Source organism: Pithys albifrons, chromosome Z (genome assembly GCF_047495875.1).
Source record: "Pithys albifrons albifrons isolate INPA30051 chromosome Z, PitAlb_v1, whole genome shotgun sequence".
Lineage (NCBI taxonomy): Eukaryota > Metazoa > Chordata > Aves > Passeriformes > Thamnophilidae > Pithys > Pithys albifrons.
In genome coordinates, this window is record NC_092497.1 from 6,283,045 (window position 1) to 6,306,023 (window position 22,979).

Genomic DNA, 22,979 nt, shown 5'->3' on the forward strand with positions numbered 1-22,979 from the left:
CAGGTTTTGCAGACACTGAAGATTACAATACACTGTCCCTTTTAGGATAATAATGTGTGGTATAATTGTTAACAATACTAGCATTTCACATTGCTTTCAACAAAAAGTAAACACTGAACTTCTGTTAGATGTTTTACTTGTGCATTTTGAATGATCCAGGATTGAATCAGCCTTCATAGCTGTTGCTAATATTTCTAGCCTTAAAAAAAAAACAACAAACAAAAAAACTCCACAACACACACACAAAAAACCACACACACACACACACACACACAAAAAAAAAAAAGCCAAAAACCCAACCAAAAAAACCCAAACCCCAAAAATGAACCAACTCCCCACCTCAGTATCTTTGGCAAACCTCATTATTTTTAAAAACCAGACAGAGGCTCTAAAAAGGCAGCAAATGCATAAACTGTTTCTTTCTTCTGTTACTGCAGTTAAATAGGATGAAAGTTCTTTGTCTTGCTCTCTCTCTCTAACCTCATGCTGCAGGTCACTACAATAATGATCTCTCACAGCTGGTTCCCTCATTAAGCTCCTTAGTGATTATATCTTACTAGTTCTCTCATGTAAAACCCAGAAGTTAGGCACACGGTGAAATAACCCCTTGATTCATATTCACATGCACGTATAGTTCAAGTATGACACAAGTAACTTTATTGGAGATTTCAAAATAGTATCAGAAATAAATCCTACTGACAATTTCACCAAATGATACTCACAAACAAATTTAGGAATCAAGAAGAAATCCACCTTCCCTATTCATGATGTAATACTGAAAGACAGAGCTGCTGCACTGAAGTTAGTAAATTAGACAGAAGATACTGCTACTTCTGATCTCATTTATCACAATAGTTAGGACTTGCAGGCAATTGCGTTGAATTGCACAAGGATCTCCATGCTGAATCATAGCTCTCATTATTAGTGTTAGAAGTGTTTTCCCATTTATTAGCAAGTCTATCAGAATATTATTTGTCATTTCCACATGCTAAAAAACCCCAAACAAACAAACATTCTTCCTGTTTATCATATTAATATTTGAGCCATTATGGACTTCCAGGGTGGTCACATGGTGTAATGGAGAGCACTCAGGAATCTGAATCCCAAGGTTATGAGTTTGAGTCTCAGTAGGGACTGTCCCCCATTGGCAGTTAATTGTCTCCCTGACATCCGATCCCGCCAGATCTCAGATGCTCAGCAGGGTCAGCCCTGCTTAGTACCGGGTGCTTTTAGACGGTCATGAGAACTTCACTGTCACTGTCCAAGCTCTCTTGGCCATGACAGATGGACCCTAGGACTTAAAAAGTGGGGCCAGTTCTGTGCATGCTGTGCCTCAACTAAAAAATCCACTGTGCAGGCTGGAAGGGCACACCTACATGGGGAGACCCCTTCCCAAATCCTCAGTTGCGAAGTTTGGTCATACGTACGTATACTTATGGACTTCTAAAGTCTGGTGCAGCTGTTCAAGAACTGGTGACATTGACAAAACCAATTTCTTTACTGCTGTTTAGCCACGACCAATCCAATGTTTTCTTCTATTCTCTTGAATGAAGTCTGGTCTTCCTTTTCCCTTTCATCTTTTGTAAAAAATAATTTTTACATCCCTGAATTGTTTTTTGGTTTTTGTTTTTTGGTTTTTTTTTTATTCTGTGGGCAATAGCTGCCTTTCCTAATTATAAAACTAGAAAAAATATCTTAATGTTGTGGAAAAGTTTTCTTGTATCACACTTCTGTGGAATCAAACAGCTAAATACAACAAGTATGTTGTTGGAAATCTTGTTTGCTTGGGTTTTTTTTCCTTTCTCTCTGTCTCTTTTTTTTTTTTTTTAATAAAACTTATTTTGAGTGTGTTACATCTCTGAACTCCAGTTCTTGGTACATAAATTTTCAAATGTCCAGCTTCAGTTTTCAAGTGAATTCCTTTCCTCTTCAATGTCTTGTTAAACATGATTGGGCCTATATTCCTTCAAATATCTCAATAATTTATTTAATTTAGTAAAGCTATATTAAAACAATGTAGCATCAATGAATTTGTGACTCAGAAGAACAATGAAAGTAGTGAAGTCTCCCATATTTATTCTGTAATATAATATGTGCACAGCTTTTACAGCCTGTGGTCTATACTACTGCACCTTCTAGTCTTGGTCTCAGGCCAACAGTGTTTTTTCTATTCTGAAATGTTTGAGTTGCATCAGTTGAGCCAGTTCCAAGCTCTGCATGTAAAAAAAAAAGGTGCAGTGATGTTTCCATATGTTTTATTTGGGATTATTGTGGTTGGCTAATTCCAAATGGCTGAAACTGGAAACATCAAACTTAGCAAACCTGTATCATTCATCAAGAGAGGATAGACAGCAAAGCCTCAAAAGAAACAAGATTTAAAGTTATGTATATTTAAATATGGCATCTTTTCAAGTGCATAAAGACCATTTTTCATTGTATTTTTCATGGTACCCTCCGGCTAGCACCATTTAGTTTACTGGGTGCACATCAAGTCACTTTAGATTTAAGTTTTCAAGATCTGTTGGGGCAAAATATTTTGTCATACACTTTTGGGTACAAACTTTTTCCTCCTAGAAATAAGGGGGGAAATCATCTTCAGTAGCATTGAAATTTAAGCTTTTAAGAAATGCGTTGCATTAAAGAATAATTTTGTGAATAAAAGAAGGTGAACAATAGCTATATCATGGAATGTTGGCAACCCTAAAAATTAATCTTTCCTGAAAGTATTTGGTTTTGGATACATAAATTTAAAATCACATTTTGACTGTTCAATTACAGTACTTACAGTATTATACTTACAGTAACATATAGAAACACATTTTTACCTGTAATTGTAATTTTGAATGAGTAATGTTCTCCATAAACACATGAAGGCACCATTCCCCTTCCACTTCGTGTTTAGAAAGTAGAGAAACTTTCAAGGAGATTAAGGAGAGCTATTGAGAAACTATCTGATTCGTTGATCCTATTTATACACTTGGAAATGAGGTACTTAAAGCAAAGGTGTCCACCCTATTTTAGTTTTACAGTCAGCAAGAACAAATAGCTGGCTTAAAAGAATGTTCCCTCTTCTACCATGATGTACTCTAAAATGAGATAGACATATCTCTTAGAAGATGGTTATTTTCTCTATGGACACTTTTTAAAAATTATTTTTAGACATGTTTATTCATATATATATATATTTAAATAAACACATATAAACACATTTTTTACAAGATGCGTTGATGTACAAAGAAAACTCAGTAATTGGATGACAATTAAAATGTTGCATATCTGATATCTAAAGTTAGGTGAGCTGAGTACTCCTTTTAACATTAGGTGGCTTCACCAGAGTATGCAGATGAGGTTTGTTTTGGGCTGTATTCTGCATCAGATAACCATGTTTGGTATTGCTGTTGCATAAGCATGAACACAAAAGGGATTAAAAGTTTGGAATCCACTCTAGTACAGAAACCTATGGCTGAAGTCTATGTCTTCATAGTCACCTCCATAATGATCTTCAGATAACTGCAAGTCAGAATCTGACACCTTTCTCACATCCAATACTACTGCTTCAGGTCTTTGGTTTAACATATTTTTAGGTCTTTTGAAACATTTCTGCAAAGCTGTCTATGTCTCACTGACTTTCAGTCAGGTAGTACTGATGATTCCTCTTCATTCCTTAGGACTCATCCTTTGGCCCCGAATGATTTTTCCACATTTTCAAAAGCAGTGAATTCAGACCCATCTGAACCTTAATTCATCTCTAATATGTCTGATTTTCAGCCTTTATATCATGAGCAGAATTGTCCTTTTTTTTTCTTTTTTTTTCTTTTTTTTTAAATGTTGATAAGCATGGAGTTTGCTTGATTTGCTTTGGTTTTGGTTGGGTTTTTTGTTTGTGTTTGTTTGTTTGTTTTGCTATTCTGTGCTTTTGGGTTTTTTTGTACCCATTGCTATGGGATTGAAATGATTAACATCAGAAAGCACACAAAGAAGTCATAAAAATTACTACAGTAACCATGGAGTTACTCCAGTGCGGCATATGCCCCTCAGTAGGGCTTTCTGCAGAATTTTAAGTAATTCCCTTGATTGACTCTTTCACAGGAGCTCAGCAGTTCCAGGACAGCACCACTGGTTTCAGCCACAGGCAAAGCTGACAGTTTCCTAAGGCAGATGATTGCTAATGGGAATAATGCAGTTATAGTATTATTCTCTTTTGTTGGCATAGTAAAAAGGCAGATCTGCAGTTATTGCCCCTGAGTGAGTGGCTGTGGGAGAAGTTGACTTTTTCAGAGGAGAAGGTATTTTCAGTCAACAGCATCAATTGTCTGCTTTCCATCAGTCAGTCATCCCTTTCCATCCTAACCATGGTAACAGAAGCAGCAGTCCTACCTTTCTAATTCCTTTTTTTTTTAATACCCCTTTCCTTTATATATTTTTCTTTTTTATTTACTTTTACCTTCCCTTCCTATAATCCCAGCTCAACTTACTGACTGGAGTGGTAAACTCACTTTCCCCCTACAAGAGATAGGTGTTGCTGCCAAGAGCTCTTGTGTTTGCTTTTGTTCCCATTCAGGCTCTTGTGCTGTAACTCCAGGCAATAATTAAGATATTTCATCTGAGCAAGACTTCTGATTTTTCTTTTCTCCTTACCAAGTTTCAACTGCTTAAAATAGAAATGCTTAATAAAGGAAAAAGAATGAATTTTGATGCTACCAACTGTTAAGCAATTTAAGTTGTAACTGTACAAACCTTAGCGTAAATGAACCTTAGTCTTGGAGCTGCATGATCAAATGCAGTTACAGAATAATTTAGACCAGTAGAATATTTCAGTAAAGAAATAGAAATTCATTCTGGGCACATTTAAAGCTCTCACTTGTCACTTGCTCCTGAGAGCCAGATTCCAGACAGATGTGTAAGTTCCTGAACAAGCTTAGAATAAATTGTTCAACTTCATATCACTAGCTGGGATTGTCAGCTGATGATTCCCAACCCTACAATATCTTGCCGGTGTGACAGAATTTGATAGTTTCCAGAAAGTTATACAGACAACTAGCATATAAATATCCAGACAAAAGATAGTCTATGCTGAGAGTAGCTTATTACCTTCTGGGTCAACAGCTCTTCTCTTACTGCAGTATTCTTATTACAAGACTATTTTTAAATTACTAATAACACAGAAAGGGATCAGAGGTCACAATAATGACCACTGTAGTATCTTCAATTTTATGGCCCAAATGATTGAACAGGGGATTGAATATTAGAAACCATATATTTTATCTGAAAACTAACCTATGGCCAAGTAGAAACCCTAGATGAGTTATTTTATTGCATCATGTCTCAGCTATCAATAAACTGAGCATAATGACACTTCACACCTTTAAATACTAGAGCATGGGGAAAAAAAAGGGAGTTTATAAATGTGACATAGTATTACTGGTAAAAAGACTTAAAATATTAAAGTATATTATTGCTTTCCACTATATTTTTAAATTCTGTGGCCTCACCATTTATCTCTGGGTATCAATATTTCAAATCTTTAAAACAGCTTTGACAGTGGTCATTTCAGTTCCCATTGAAGCCCAGACACTTAAACAGTTCACTGTTCTTGGAATACATATATGATGTCTTACAATTAATGCTGTACTTCTTGATAGGTGTAGCCATTGGGAATGACATGATTGGTCTCCATAGTTCATTGACAGAGGAAGCCAAAAATGGAGTAAGTGGCTTACTCTTCACATTCTCTTCCTCACTGGTGTTGTATTCTCCACATTCCTTAACCAAATGGAAAGATATCAGCATCTGTTAAAAGTTCAAAGGGGTGGGGGGAGGGGGGAAGGGGTCCTTTAGAAAATGTTTCTCTCCCTACCAACACAAAGGTTTTGGGAGCTGAACGGCCAGGACTGACAACAAAGGTGTGGTTAATGATTCCAAATTAATAGTGGGGTGGAGGTGAGGAAGAGCCATTCAGCAGCTGGGAGATGGAGAGGCTTTTCCTGTGTGATGGTTTCACTTTGTTTTGTGCAACTGCTGCGACTAGAAGCCACCATTCTGCTGAGCTGGTGAGAGCTCCTTCTGGCTCTGCTCTTTTCCCCTTTCCCCCTCCATCGCTGGGCACCCAGAGCTTGAGAGAGAGAGAGAGAGAGAGAGAATTGACCTGTGGCCCTGAGCCTCCATTTGCACAACACACTGTGTAAGAGCTGACAGGGTGGCAAGGTCACTGTGAGACAGCCTGAGAGCCAGGTAAACAACTTCAGACCCGAGGTAAACATAGACCTGGTGATGCCAGGCGATAGCTGCTTGGTGCATGATTGCTGGCTCCCAGCCAATGAGAGCAGACCACCGCTGCGTGGTCAGAGACCTTCAGCCTATCCAAAGTTGTTGTTGTCCTCATGTTCACTCCAAAACCCTATATAAGTTGTTTACCCCCGAATAAAGTTTGAACGTTCCTTGATTTTAAGCTGAGCGTACGGCTCTGATCTCTATGAGAAAAAGCACATACGACTAGAAGCCCGAACCCAGGGTACCGTGCGAGGTGAGCCGGCGAGGACACGGAAAATCCTCCCCTCCACCTCACCACTGTTACACCAGCTGAGTTGTGGCACTGCCACCTGCTGTCCAGAAATATAATTGCACTGGGAGGAAACTACAGGGTTTGCGGCTGTTTTTGGTGCTGGGGAAGTAGTTTGTGCTAGTCTCTTTACAGTTATATCCAGATATAGATCTATAGATATATAGATATATAAAAGTTAAGAACAATTATCCTTCTTATATACATTTTCTAATTAAAATTCTTTTAAATTTAATAAAGGCTGAAGTAGTTATTTAGGAGGAGTCCCCTCTTCTACTCTTGGTAGACACTTTGGTTTTCTTTAAATGAGGACAGCATCCAACATATTCTCTTAACATTTACGAACAAAACTTCGTCTAGTTCCACCAGGCATCTTTTCTGCTTATTCTACATTCTTCGTTTGTTCTTGCCTGAACCTTTGCACTGCATGTGTAACTATCTCACAAATTTCTGTTTCCCCCTTGGTGATCACATATTATTTAAAAATTTGTGCTTTACTTTATTAAAAATATGCTGTTTCCTGTGCTATAGTGATGTTATATGGCAGCATCACAGTGCTACAAAATGCTTATATGCCACTCATAGTTACCCTATTTCATTATGTTTATATTATCTTTGAGGCAAATATTAAATCTTTGTTCTTAGTATCTTCCTATTTTGCAGCTTTAGCAAGACCATCTTTGGATAAATCTCTAAAGCAAAATAAGCAAAGAAAGTCCAAAACCTTAAGTCATAGCACAACCAGCATGGTTTGCCAAATTTCTCATTCTAAAATAAAAGTTCAAATTTATTTTTTCAATAAAATTAGCAGTAAGACTGGGGGGAAAAAATGTGCATGGTGGACAAGAAAATTCTTCCTATAGGAACTCACTCAATGCCATGCATTTTCATGTTAGATGCTTTAGTCTTGAGGTCTTTTATTCCTAGAAATTTTGCATAAAGCAAAATCCACTAAATTAGTACAAACATAAATAAATAGACAGTAATATCCTCACCGTTTTTAAAAATGTGGAGTTTATTTTCAGGGCATATTTAATGTACTGTGATGGAAGACACAATAAATCCCTGTGGTGCTGTGTCTGATATGTTACAGCTTTAATGGTAGGAACCTTCCAAAAACAGAGATTCAAGTCAACAGAGAGGTAAAATCTACTTTAACATAAAACAGTTCACTGATTTCAAACTAAATTACTGTGGAAAATTTATTTTTCTTAAGATTGGGTTATTTTGACCTTTCATTTCATTTCATTTCATTTGAAGATTAAAAGGGCTGTCAAAAAGATAAGGATATTTGAGGAGCAGAAGTTCTGTATTTTGATCATCTCTAATAAGGCATGTTCCATGTTCCAAGTATACAAACCATCTCAATTACCGTTGATTAGAATATATCTCTAACAGAATGAAGTTACCGACTGGTTTCTGAATCTCTTAAAAGAGAAAGAGAAAATTATGAAGATCCTTCCCATTAGGAGGAATTCTCCTAACCGCATAAATTACTTGTCTAAATCTTCCAATGGAGCAATTTTTTTTGTTTGTTTTTGGTGTTTTTTTAATACATGTTTTCTCCACTGAGTTTTGGAGAACTGCATTTCTTTAGAGAATCTTGCCTCATGTTTAATACATTTTTAGCTTAATAATAGTTGGTGCCAGTGAGCTCCACCAGCCTATTAATAGGTTTAATTTGAAATAGCTTTTCTTTTGATCATTTTTGATCTATTGTCTTTCAAAACCTTTCTTATATTTTCAGAGGCATGTGGAAGAATATTCAGGAATATCTAATACATTTCTATAAAATTAATTGCTCCTTATATAACCCTTATGTTATTTTTCTTTGTCTCCAAACAAAAAGTCACCAGTGCTTTTATGTCTCCTAACTAGCTGGCATTTTGAGGCTAGACAACTAAAACATACAGGTTCCAAGGCAGCATTAAATAGAGTGTTTATTTAAACATCTTCTGAATTCTGTTTGTCTACTTGACTTAACTGCTGACTTAAATGCAGTAAGGAGGCATTTTAACACCATTAGTATCTGGATTCCAGCCAAAGAAAATCTCCTTACTTTATATCCCTTTAGACTACATTGATGAAATAGCCTAAAAGTAGGTTTGGTGTTCATTAATTCATTTTAAATGGAAGGGGAACTTACAGACTGTGTCACAGGGAGACAAAAACCAAGGTTCTGAAGGTTAAAGGTTCGATCCTTGCTTGGATGTTGCCTAATGTAAGTAACAACATGGATGTTTGGTTTTGTACGATTACAGGAGAATATAATCCTAAGTAGTATGGCAACTTCAGTCAGAATACACTTTTTAAATTGTGTTGAAAAGACTCTGTTTCTCCTCTTTCAGTCCAAGATGACTTCTTTCCTGCCCCTCTCCCCTCCCTTGAGTTTATGCCTTTAGCACAATGAAATTAAGCAGTCCAGATTTCAAATGCAAACTGCTCAGGGAAAAGATGCTAAGTGATTCCAAGTGTTTTGTTAAGAGCCACTGTTTAAGTAAACATTACAAATTATGGTTATGTAGTATATGATGTAGATTGAAGCCCTTGAGCAATGTATTATTCATAAAATATATCACTTTATCAGTTTGATCATGTTTCTTTTCTTTAAAGAAGAATATGACAAGGAATTCAGTCCTGTTACTAAGGTAGCATATACAATAGTGGGAAAGATACATCCTTGTAAGATTCATTTGCTTTTTCAGACCAAGTCTTTGATTATCTGGAGAAAATATGTGATATTCTTAACATGTCCTTTCATTGATAGAGCAGATCTAGCACACACTGCTACTAGAAAGAATATTATACAGTAATTTCAATCGCGCAGTTGATGGTGTCATCATTTTAGTTGTCTGTAGTTTGTTTATATTTTATGCTTTGCTTCTTTGTATTTATTTTGGAAGTCATTCTCCAATTAAAAAAAAAAATCCATGGCACTATTCCTATGAAAAACTATACTACAACATATCAAATATAGCTTAAGTTTATAGGCTTAGCTCTATTTACGTAGCGTTGTATGAGGCTCTATCAGGAACCAGGGCAATCTTGGAAAGAAGAAAATGCTCACACAACACAGGAATTGAATAATGTGCAACCACTGGCATTGGGCTTCTTTGTGCATGTATTCTATTCTGTGATGATAGGTCAGTGGTGGTATGGATACATTCACTATCTGTTACATTTATGTAAGGAGGCATGGCCATGAGGGAGCAAAGCATTTTGGCAAAATTTACAGGCTCAATCTTCTCTGGGGACTCCCCCTTGTCGTGGGGGAGAAGCTTGCATGCCCTCTTGAGGTTGTGTGCTATGCTGGCAGTGGTTTGTGCCTCTGGTAGGGTCTCCCATGCCAGACAGGTCTCAGCTGATGGGTCAGACAAAGTGTGTCCATGGGCAGGATGGGCTCACTAGACCTCTGGCAACCACCCTAGGAGAGGGACAACTCTAACTCCAAACCCGGGCAGATAGAGCTCACTTAGCCCTGTAAGGCCATCCATCTAAGAATACTTTAACCAAACTTACAGCCTGAGGTATTCGCTGTCACCATCCAAGCTGACTCGGCCCTGGCAGATGAACCTTAGGAGTGAAGGGTGGGACTAGTTCTGTGCACACTGTGCCTCACCTAAAATATCCATTGCACAGGTTCGAAGGACACACCCACATTGCAAAGCCCTGTAGTGACAGGTGAGGGTTGAAATGGCAGGCAATAGGAAGTCACTGGAAGAGGCCGACCTAACCCTGCGTGCAGGTGGTTCAGGATATTGGTCATTCGAGCCTTGACCACGGAGATGACAGTCTTGTGGGGCAGCATCCTGAAAGACCAAGCAGCCTTTTCTAAGGACAGCACAGCTTGCTCCACACAGAGAGGGGTCTGGAAAAGGTGGCCTAAACAAAGCTCATCTCCACACCCGGTTGGATAACTGCAGCCAGCCAGCATCTTGTCATGTGGTCAAACAAAGACAAAGAGAATTCAAAGGCATACACGTGCCTGCAAAGGTGTGTTCAAATTAACACTCACATGCTGGAACATCAGAGCCATGCTTGATACTGTGGATGGTGGATGTCCTGAGCGTCATTCTGTTCTAATTGCCCAAGAACTGTCATGACTCAACATTGACATTGCTGCTCTAAGTGAAGTTCAACTTCATGAGGAAGGCAGCCTTAAAGAACATGGTGCTGGCTACACACTCTACTGGTCAGGCAAACCCAAAACCAAAAGACACCTTTCAGGAGTTGGCTTCATGATTAAAAACTCCATTGCCTCCAAACTTGAAAATCTGCTGACTGGTCATTCCGATCACATTATGTCCTTATGCCTCCCTCTACACAACAAGCAACATGTTGTTAGTGTATATGCCCCAACTCTCCAAGCTGACCAAGGGAAAAAGACAAATTTTACACTGACCTGTGCCACCTCACCCAAAATGTTCCTGCAGCTGATAAGATCATAATCCTTGGTGACTTCAGTGCCAGAGTAGGTAAGAATTCTGAAGCCTGGAAAGGAGTCCTGGGCAAGCATGGCCTTGGAAACTGCAATGACAATGGATGCCTCCTGCAAGAGATTTGTGCAGAACAGCAGTTCACCATCACCAACACCACCTTTCAACAGAAAGACAGCCTGAAGACAACCCCGATGCATCCTTGATCCAAGCACTGGCACCTCATGACTATATCTTAGTGCAACAGTGAAATGTTGGTGATGTCCGTCATACTCCAGTGATGCCCAGTGCAGAATGTCAAACACACCACCGCCTTGTGCATTGCAAACTTAACCTCCACTTTAAGCCCAAACCTAAGAGAGGTGGTATTCCAAGGAGGAAGCTCTAAGTTAACAATCTTCAAACAGCTGCAGTGAGAGACAGCTTCCAGGTACACCTTCAAACTAGACTTGAAGGCCATCCCACAGATCTCTCTCCTAAAGCACTTAGGCAAAATATTAAAAATAGCATCCTGCAGACCTCGGAAGAATCCTTAGGGTTCTCCTTCAAAAAAACCCCAAAGACGGGTTTGATGAAAACAATCAAGAGAACCAGAAAATGTTTAAAAATAAGTAAATTGCTCATCAGGCACACCTTGCTCAGTCACCTTGCCATATAAAAAAAGCCGCCTTTCATCTTGCATGCAGTAAGCACCAACAGAAACTTGAAGACATCCAGAACAAATGGTAGCTCAACCTAGCAGAAAAGACACAACTATGCACAGGTTTGTGTGACCAAAGAGGGTTCTATGAGGCCCTGAAAGCAGTGTACGGACTCACACACCAGGTTCAAAGCCTCATACTCAGTGCAGATGGCCAAATGCTTCTCACAGATAAAACCTCCATCCTGAACCGATGGTCTGAATATTTTCAGACTCTCTTCAGTGCCAGACGTGTAGTCCAAGGCTCAGCAATTCAGCACATTACACAACAACTGGTGAAAAATTAATTGGATGTAGCCCGTGTTATGGGAGAGACACTTAAGGCCATACAACAGATGAAAAGTGGCAAGGCAGCTGGGGTTGATGGAATTCCACCTGAAATCTGGAAGTATGGAGGTCAAGCACTCCATGCCAAATGTCATCAGCTTGTTGTGTGTTTCTGGGAACAAGGTGAACTACCACCAGATCTCCGTGATGCAGTCATCATCACCCTGTACAAGAAGAAAGGAGAAAAATCAGACTGCTCAGATTACCAAGGTATTACTTTCCTCCTCATTGCTGGTAAAATCCTTGCAAGAATACTTCTGAACAGATTAGTACCCACTATTGCAGAAGAATTTCTACCTGAAACTCAATGTGATTTCAGAGCCAACAGGAGTACCACAGATATATTATTTGTTCCTAGACAACTGTAAGAGAAGTGTAGGGAACAAAAGAAAGGACTCTATGTAACTTTCGTTGACCTCAACAAAACTTTTGCCACTGTGAGCAGAAAAGGCCTGTGGCAGATCTTGGAACTTTTAGGATGTTCCCACAAGTTCCTCAAAATGATCATTCTGCTACATGAGGATCAGCGTGGACAAGTCAGATATGGTGATGCACTCTCTGAGCCCTCTCCAATAACCAATAATGTGAAACAAGGTTGCGTTCTTGCACCAACTCCATTCACAATCTTCTTCAGCATGATGCTCCAAAGAGACACAGCAGACATCAATGAAGAAAACATCTCCATCTGACATTGTACCGATGGAAGCCTATTCAACCTAAGACTACTGAAGGCCCACACTAGATCCCTAAATTACCTTAACCACAAGCTGCTTTTTGCTGACAATGCCACCCTCATTGCTCGCACAGAAGCAGCTCTGCAGTGCTTAACGTCCTGCTTTGCAGAGGCTGCTGAGCTTTTTGGGCTGGAAGTCAGCTTGAAGAAGACAGAAGTTCTCTACCAACCTGCACCTCAGGAAGTCTTCCATCATCCCCACATCACCATAGATGGATCAGAGCTTAAGTCAGTCCCACATTTCACCTATCTGGGAAGTATCATTTCCTCAGACAGTAAGATTGACAAAGAGATAGAAAACAGGTTAGCAAAGGCATACAGAACTTTCAGAAAACTCCATAAAAAGTCTTGTGCAATGAATACCTAAAGTACAAAGATCAGTGTCTACAAAGCCATTGTACTGTCTACTGTTTTATATGGGTCTGAATCATGGGTCATCTATCGCCATCACCTGTGGCTTCTCGAATGCTTCCATTAGCACTGCCTCCATTCAATCCTAAACATCCACTGGTCTGATTACATGACCAATGTGTCTGTTCTTGAACAGGCAGGGGTCAGCAGTATCGAGGCCATGCTGATAAGAACACGGGTGCACTGGGCAGGGCACGTCTCCAGGATGGAGGATCACCGCCTTCCAAAGATTGTGCTCTATGGTGAACTCACCACCAGCTGCCGCAAGAGAGGAGCCCTGAAGAAGAGATACAAGGACTCCCTGAAACAATACCTCAGCCTTGACCATATTGACTGCCACCAATGGTCCACTCTGGCCTCCAATCAGGATTCATGGACACACACCATTCACAACGCTGCTGCTTCCTTTGAGAACACACGCAGAATCAGTCTCGAGGAGAAAAGACAATGCAGAAAGAACCATTCCTTGCCAATATCGCCAGAGGAGACGTTCCACTGTGCCTTTTGTGACCGGACTTGCCTATCCCACGTCGGCCTTTTTAGCCACCAGCACGCTTGCAGCAAGCATGGGTAAAGCCCTTCCCAAATCTTCGTTTGCAAAGCCCAGCCAAGGTCATGATGATGAGAGGCTCAATATGAGCTCTGTAGTAGTATCATGTCTCAAGTATGTTGATGTTTTCAGCCCATACACTGTTTCACCTACATTCATACAGAATAAAATGTTTGGGGAGGAGGAAAGATGAGGGAAAAAATATCTTTGGGATGACATTTTTTTAAAATATGATTACATGTGTATGTATGTATGGCCAGACTTCACGAACAACAATTTGGGAAGGGCTCTCCCCATGTGAGTGTGCCCTTCCAACCTGCACAGTAGATTTTTTAGGTGAGGCACAGCATGCACAGAACTGACCCCATCATTTAAGTTCTAAGGTCCATTTGCCACGGCCGAGTGAGCTTGGACAGTGACAGTGAAGTCCTCGGGACTGTATACAGCACTCGGTACTAACCGGGGCTGACCCTACTGAGCATCTGAGATCTGACGGAATGGGATGGCAGGGAGGCATTTAACTGCCCAGGGGACAGTCCCCACTGAGACTGAAACTCAGGACCTTGGGACTCAGAGTCCAGAGTGCTCTCCTTTACACCATGGGACTGCCCATTATTGGCGATTACTTGGAATTTGATATCCATAATGCATAAAATATTTTTGGTAGTCTAGTGCTGCAATAAATAATTATTTAATAAGTTTTTGAAAAATATTCATTGTATACAAAATTCTGGTTTTTCTATCTGTGCTTTATGAATTTTAACTTTTTGTATTCCCCCTTTTAAAAAAAGTTTCCTTTAATATTTGCATAATCTTTGCATATTATTTAAAAAACCTGGTTATTTGTTGTCCAAATCTCTTCTTCTCCCCACCCTCAGTAGAGCTGCAGGGAAGGGTGAATATATGCTTTTTCCTGATTGGAGTTTTTTCCTATATTTGGCAAAAACAGGTTTTCAGTGAATGATTGCCCCTTGTAGTTTCAGTGATGTTTTATAAAGACCTTGGAACCTCCATCTCTTCTCAACATCAGCTGAGAGATTTACATAGAACCTACATATCCTAGTGCTGCAACTATTACATGGGCATAAACCAGAGGTTGTTCAGGGTGAGTACCTGTTTGTGCACTTGGGTGTGAAGTGAAAGTAAGAAAGGCCAATCAATTCTTTGTTCCTCAGGCAGTCTTAAATTTCACTAAGTCTAAAAAGGGTGGAATGCAACAAGTTGTTTCCAGTGTATGAAGTATGCCCCAGCACAACATTACAAGGATATCTCTCAAGGAGATTTAAAAAAGTTGGGATTCCAGATCTCTTCCTATCTGCTGGCTCAATCCAGCAGCCTATCAAATAATATACTGGATGTACACCACCCAAAGGAGGGATAGTCAAGAAGCTGACTTCCATCAAGCATTGAAAATTAAATCAAATTACACTGTTTTAGTAAACTTAAATCTAGAAATTCCTCTGTTTGAAACATGCTGTAGACATTTAATTTTATGAAATATACAACATAAACAACAATATTTTTTGCTAACAAAGTGCACACCTATTATAAAAACCTTACAAGTTTCCGCAAATAAATTTCTTAGTTTCTGTGAGAGACTCTCAAAGTGCCTCCTACCAAGAACACAGTGTGACTTCAAAGATCATACAATATGTTCTGAATTTGATGCTTGTCACACAAGAGGATTAACCTAGTAATAATATGTTATTTTTAAGATGTATGATTAAATATTGCAGAATGTGAGAAGAAACTGTTTAGCAGTATTCTCTGTATTTTAAGGTTTTATGAATAAATTTGGTAATATCCCCACTTTTCTTCTTCTAATTCCTCTTCTGCCCTCTTGCACATTTCTTTTCCTGTTAGAAGAGATATGTGTGACTTTTTTTTTCATCGTTTTTGTTTTTCTTTAACACTTAAGAGCATATTCATTGCATTACCTATACAAATCTGGTCCATGTGAAGAAAATATTGTGATAAACATGTAGTGTGATCAACACCATTGTGATAACTAAAGAGGTTTTATACTCATCACATCCTAGTCATTCCAATAGGTTCACAAGTTGTTTGTTGGGAATTACATACAGAGTAGGTATGTGAGCAGTGCTTAAACTTTTAGGTGATGAAGCTGTTGATTAAGAATCAAGGTAGTCTTCAAATTGATAAAACCCTTTAGTTTCACCTTGTTGATGAAATTTCAGTTGAGCTTTTATATTTTGGGACCTAAGTACAGAGTCAGCTTTCACTTCTTTCTGATGCCATACTGTATATGTCATGTACTATTGTTATCCTTCCTTTTACATTTTTTTTTGTCCGTGACCATCTATGTGCTTGTACTGAAGAAACCAAGTGTTGCCATCACTGCTGATTTTCCATAGTAAAAGTTACCCGACTCAGACGGCATTCCACTTCTTTTCTTGATATGTCACATGTTCAGGTCATTCTGCTATCAGTTCTGAATGCTAGATGAATCACATATTCCTTGATTTGTGATATGGTGACCTGGACTAAAATTAGATGGCAGGGATATGCAATGCCTTAACAACTGTTTTTTAATTGATTTTCCTCTTTTGGGTCTTCATTTTCATGTATGAAATACTGATAGAAAAGACCTAAGTCATGAAATACTGATAGAAAAGATCGAAGTCACACATAGTATAAGAAAAAAGTTTTTCATCTTCTCCACATTGTCACCAATATATATATAATGCCTACACTATTATGTGATAAATTGCATAACTGTTGGTTGCTGTGAATATTTTGCTATCCTAAATAATGGTGTGGGTGGGGAACCATTTCATGAATCATGCAAGTTGCCTCCTACCAGGCCAGTAAAATTATCTTCTCCACACTAATCATCAATATCATTGACCTTTGTCATAAAACTTGGGTCGTTCATATCTATATCCCATTAAAAGTATCATCCCTCGACCACCTCTTCGGGTCTATTAACGTCATGTCAGGAAGAATCATTGACTTCTTGTCAAACACATCCAACCTTCCACATTAATATATCCACAGATGCCTCACTAATCACTCAGCAAACAATGCATGATATGCACCAGGCAGTGAGAAATGTGGGAGACAACTTTGGAGGACCCTGTCCTCCTCCAGAAATGCCCATGATGGTGACAGTAATAAATGAGACAGGATATACAATATACTTTCTCCCCCTTCTTGAGTTGCAGGATTGGGTAGACATGGATGTTCATTTGTTTTTCTTCTCCCTCATCTGCTCAGGAGTATAGGAAGAAACTCACTTTTTTGATTAGAAAAGTGATGCTGGTGATTTGTAAATGTTTTCTTTTTTTTTTTTCTAGTTCTTCTTTTTGTCATTACAACTTGTCTCCTACAAACTTAAACCATGCACTATCCCATATTGAATGAAGGTATGTTCATAATATTGCTTTTTAAACTAAGGGTGTATCAAATTTGAGGGGAAAAAAAAGAAAAATGCACATTTTACTGAAGTACCTTGACTGCTTTTACTAATGTCATACAATGTATTCAAACAATGGTAAACTAGAGGATTAGATACTTTAATATTTAGGCCAGCTATTACATCACTGAAGAATAATAACTCCAGAGACATTTACTCTATTCTTAGCCTAATGATTCAGTGAAGGTTAGCAGATTGATACTGCTCTTGGACCCTCTGTTTCATCTCCAGCCTTTTACTATTGTCTGAAATCCTTTACATTTGTCTATTCGAAGTGTAAACTCTTCAGAGCAGGAACTGCTCTTGTCTCAACAGAAAGAGAGGAGACACTACAAACCATCCTACTGTGGTAAAATAAAATAGTAGAAGTCAGGAATAGACAGCTGATTTTCAGAAGTACTCAGGCTCTATTGCAGATTAAAACATAGAGGACTTGAGTGTTTTAGTAGGGGAGTAAACTAAGCAGAAAATAGGCTCTTTGGGTCTTCAGATATCAGATATCCCACTTTGAAAAATCTGTCATTGTCTCTATTTTGTGCTAATTTCTTTATGGATGAAATGTTGATATTTACCCAACCCAAAATAGATGTGTTGAAGCTAAATTTAATAGTCTTTGGAAAAACTGCTTTAATATCCCTAAATGGGTGCAATTCTCTAGCTGCAAATTCTAACTATAATTTCTATATCTTATCTATTAGCAAGCCCTCAGGGGGAAAAGGAAACAAAAAAGTGGGGATAAAGAACTGGACATTTCCAAGTCTGTATGCTAATAACTATAATATATGATAAAATTGTTAAAATAACTATAACAAATATTATTAATCAGGATAACAATTATAATAGTAATAAAAAAGATTGGGAAGGAATATAAGTTCATCTACTTTGGAGCATAATCTAGTTTCTATCTACAAGGGCTTAAGAAGAAATTTCCCCTTTGGGCAAATTGTTGTACTATTCATCTATTTCTCTGAAGCATCTGGTGCCAGCCGTTGTTAAAAGTTCATTCCAGATCTATCTGTTTCTTGTGTGATATGGCAATATTTTTGTTTCAGTGAGCTGAAATAAAATTGTCTTTACCTAAAACTAAGTTCAAGGTAGAGATACTATCTGTGCAAACATTATGCTGGCAGGGCACTCCGTGAACTACTTCTGAACATGGAGCCAAATGCAGCCCTTTTGAAGATCTGCAGGCTTAGTCTGACAATTTTGGCAGATGCCTGGTATGCCTCAAGGGCGTTGAAGTTTGTGCCAGATTTTCTTCTTTGATTTCCGCAGATCTGAATGTGCACATCTGGTTGTGGGAGGGGTTTTCACACATTTACATCTGCCAAATATGGCCATGCTCTAGACTGTGCATATTTCTTTTATTCCTGTGTACCTTCTTGTGACGGGCTGATTCCAGCAGTGAGTTATTTCAGAATCATTTAACAGGAAATATTCATAAAAATAAGAAGGAAAAAAAACAAGTAAAACCAAAACAAAGCACCAAAACCCCACCCCCAAAATAACAAAAACAAAACAACCACAAAACTACATGAACAAGCAAAAGACCCCCAAAACAAAGCAAACCACATTCACCCAAACCAAAACATAGCAAAAAAACAAAAAGAAAAAGAAAAACAAAACAAAACAAAAAAAACCAAAACCACTGTTGGGGAGAAAGAAAGAAGAGCTGAGCCTGACAGGCTGAATTCCCATTGGATTATGAGAGGACTGTGTGCTGTACAAAGTTTACTGAAAACATACACCAAAGAGTTAACACAGAAGCTCGGCTGTAAAAAAAAAGGAAATGTGTGATCTCACAATAAAGCTTAAACCGTAGTCATTAAATATGAATTGCCATGGAGGGGAATTTCTGTAGAAAAGTAAAGAGAAAAAAAAATAAAATGCAAACAAGAGGATATTCAGAGAACTTGGGAGGAACTATAGGAAATATAATGCAATAATAATTTTTAGATCTGAGCCAATAATCATAAAGAATTACTTCCTCAGTGCATTTTTTTTCCTTTCTTTATCACTCAAAACCTCAGGATCTGGTTGTGGGTTGTTTTTTGATTCAGTAATAGGAGAAACAGACCTGAATTTCAACATTTTGTTTTATTTTAAGGGTTTGAGATTCCAGAAATATTTGGTATGCAAATTTTGGCTTGTTCTTGCTGTAATTAGGCCCAGGGATCACATGGTACATTTCGTTTCCTCTGACTGAAGCTCAAAACACAACTGAGGAAATCCTTGGAAGAAACTTTCACTGTTCTGAGACTCTTAAGGGAATACAAGTGTAAATAGCAGGAAATTTTAGAGCCCTCAAAGATTTGCATAGTGAAATATTACTGTATACACACCCAAACTTTTGTGCACTCTCACATAAAAAATCATGCAAACTCCAGCTGCTGAAACTTCCAGTGAATTACATCAATAAAATTTCAAATTAGTTTTAAATGGAGAACTGAGTTTTTAATGTCATCATTGCTGGATTTTAATTGCTTATCTTAAGGTCCACTGTCATCACCTGGTAGATTCTTGGTAGAGATAGTTCAATGTGTTTTAATAGATAATAGTATATCTCAATATATATGTTTATATTTGGGTGGCAGTGGGCACATGTCCCTCTTGTCTGCATGGTACTTGCACCTAAATCTGATCATTTTAGACCACATTAATTTAAAGGAAGTGCAATACCTCTAAAAGGTCAGTGGCAGAATGTTACACAGGTAATTGGACCTTAGGTTGGTAGTCCATATCTAGGATACTTAGTCTTCCTCCCCATTTCTAAGCAACTATGACAAATGCCAGATGGGAAGATATGGACCCTTGGAATATTCTCTTACCTTTTGGAATCTCTTCTTCCTCCTTACAGAAAAAAATGTAGTTAATCTTGCCTGTAAGTTGTTCTCCAAGAGTGGCTGCCCAAACCTAAATCCTAAACTAAGACAGGTATTTTCTGTCACCCCACAATGAGAACCTTACCTACATTTCAGTGAACTTTTTCAGCTTTTCAATTCCTTCACTTGTTTCTACTGGGCTTTCCCTAAATTCCTTTCCCACACAACTAAATCTTTGTATATGATATTTTTAGGCTACTTGGATATGTAGGCAGAACTCCTAAATTATGAGCCTTCAGCCACAGATTATAGTGATGAGTGTTGAAATTCCCACATCCACAGAGAGAGCACAGCTCTAAGTATTCAAATACAAGTGATGTGTGATGCATCCATGTCTAGTTGATTGACAGATAAAGTTGCCTGAAGTAGATATCAGCGAAGCAGGAGTCTCAAAACATAACTGTAGAAATATGTGGATAACAATGTGAATAAAACCTAAAGTATGTCAGAGGTCAGATCTGCACCTCATATAAATTGACACACATCTGCAACTGTTTTACAACAAATGAAGATCTCATCACGGAAAGGTTCTCTAAATTTAGTGAATTGCAAGTTTATTCCACAGAATACTTTCTAAACTTTGTGAATGTGCAAAAAGTCCTAAAAGTACCAAAAATTTATCTGCAGACTTTCTTTTCATACAGTCAAAGAATCATAGAATGGATTGGGTTGGAAAAGACCGCTGAGGTCATCAAGTCCAAGCCCTTGTCCAACTCCAGTCCATTTACTAGATCATGGCACTCAGCGCCATGGCCAATCTCAGTTTAAAAATCTCCAGAGATGGTGAATCCACCACCTCTGTGGGCAGCCCATTCCAATGCCTGAGCACTCTCTCTGGAAAGAATTTTTTTCTGATATCCAACTTAAATTTCCCCTGGCAGAGCTTAAGCCCGTGCCCCCTTGTCCTATTGCTGAGTGCCTGGGAGAAGAGACTAACCCCCACCTGGCTAGAACTTCCCTTCAGGTAGTTCTAGACAGTGCTGAGGTCACCTCTGAGCCTCCTCTTCTTCAGGCTAAACAGCCCCAGCTCCCTCAGTCTCTCCCCATAGGACCTATGCTCCAGTCCCTTCACCAGCCCTGTTGCTCTTCTCTGGACTCGCTCCAGCACCTCAATATCCTTTCTGAACTGAGGGGCCCAGAACTGAACACAGTACTCAAGGTGTGGCCTCACCAACACAGAGTCCAGGGGAAGGATCACTTCCCTGGTCCTGCTGGCCACGCTATTTTTGATACAGGACAGGATCCATTGGCCTTCTTGGCCACCTGGGCAAACTGTTGGCTCATGTTGAGCTTCCTGTCAATCAGTCCCCCCAGGTCCCTTTCTGCCTGGCTGCTCTCCAGCCACTCTGTGCCCAGCATGGAGCGCTGCAGGGGGATGTTGTGGCCAAAGGGCAGGATCCAGCACTTGGCCTTCATCCCATTGGAATCAGCCCATCTCTCAAGTCTATCCAGATTCCTCTGCAGAGTCCTCCTGCCTTCCAGCAGGTCGACACTCCCTCCCAACTTGGTGTCATCAGCAAATTTGCTGATGATGGACTCAATCCCCTCATCTAAATCATCAATAAAGTTGTTAAACTGGACTGGACCCAACACTGACCCCTGGGGAACACCACTGGTGACTGGCCGCCAGCTGGATGCAGCTCCGTTCACCAGCACTCTCTGGTGTAGATTCCCAAACTGTCACAAAAAAAACAACCCAAACCAACCCAAACCAAAACAAAAAGCAAACAAACAAACAAACAGATGAAAAAGTAAGAACTACCTGAATAATGTCAAACCTTAAGGTATCATCTAGATCATCTTAAAAAGTATGAGCAGGAAAATCTACTAGGAGCAGACGATCTTCAACTTGACATAATGTCATTGTTTGCTATTAAAAGTAACAAGTTGCTGGAATAGTTTCTGTTTCTTTTAATTTAATTTCCTTTCTACTTTTTGAAAGTTTTGTGTTGGAATCAACATTGCATGGCAACAATATATGGCTTCTGTTTCTTATAGTTGGACTTCCCATATAGACTTACAGACATCCTTTTTATTTTGTAAAGTACGGAGGGTGATTTAAAGCAAAGGAATGAAAATAGAAGTTTAAGGACTATTGCTTCTGAATATCAGCTTTACTTATGTTGTATCACAGTAGCATTTATTGTGCTCAGCAGTCGTCTTCCAAGCTGACTTGTGCTTTGACAAACCAATGCAAAGCTGCAGCTGTTGATGAATGTAGAGCAGTAGCTCAGGTACCTGAACTTCCCTGTTCCCTGGTGCTCTAGTCAGAGCAATAGAATACCTTTGTTCTTGCATGGTAAACACTTGGCAAAGGCTTGACCGTGTTACATGGAATGAAGTGTTATAGTTTCTTGCTGATAGATTTACAGAAACAAATGCAATACTCAATACAGGAAAACTGAGTAGGTTCAACCAATTTTCTTCATTGTAATATTTAGATTAAGAGATTGTAGAAGAGTTTAAATTTCTACTTAATATTATAGTATTATGACTAAATTATATACAATATTATGTCTAAATTCATCCACTCTCTGCCATAGATCCAATCTAGAGACTCATCTTCTGTGCCATAGCACAGCTGTTTCCACCTGAGAAGAAGGGATAGAAGGGACTTTTATTTCTGTCAGAACTCTGTAAAAGCTGTGTTAATCAAAAATGGTGGTTACCCTGGTATCTACTGATTGTTTATTCCAACTATTTATTATGTGTTCTTATAAGTTATAGTCAACTGATAAGTTTATGTCAGCAAACACTGGGAAGAATACAGGAAAAGGGAAGGTAAAGGGCACAGTGGAGATTTAAACCACAAAGTAAGTTTTTTTTTTTTACTTTATTTATTCACTAGTGCTTAAAGACTAAAAGTAGATAAAACTACTGGTCTGGAACTAAACATGTCACTGGAAAATGGATTAGTGTTTGCATTTGATCAAGATTTGATGTAC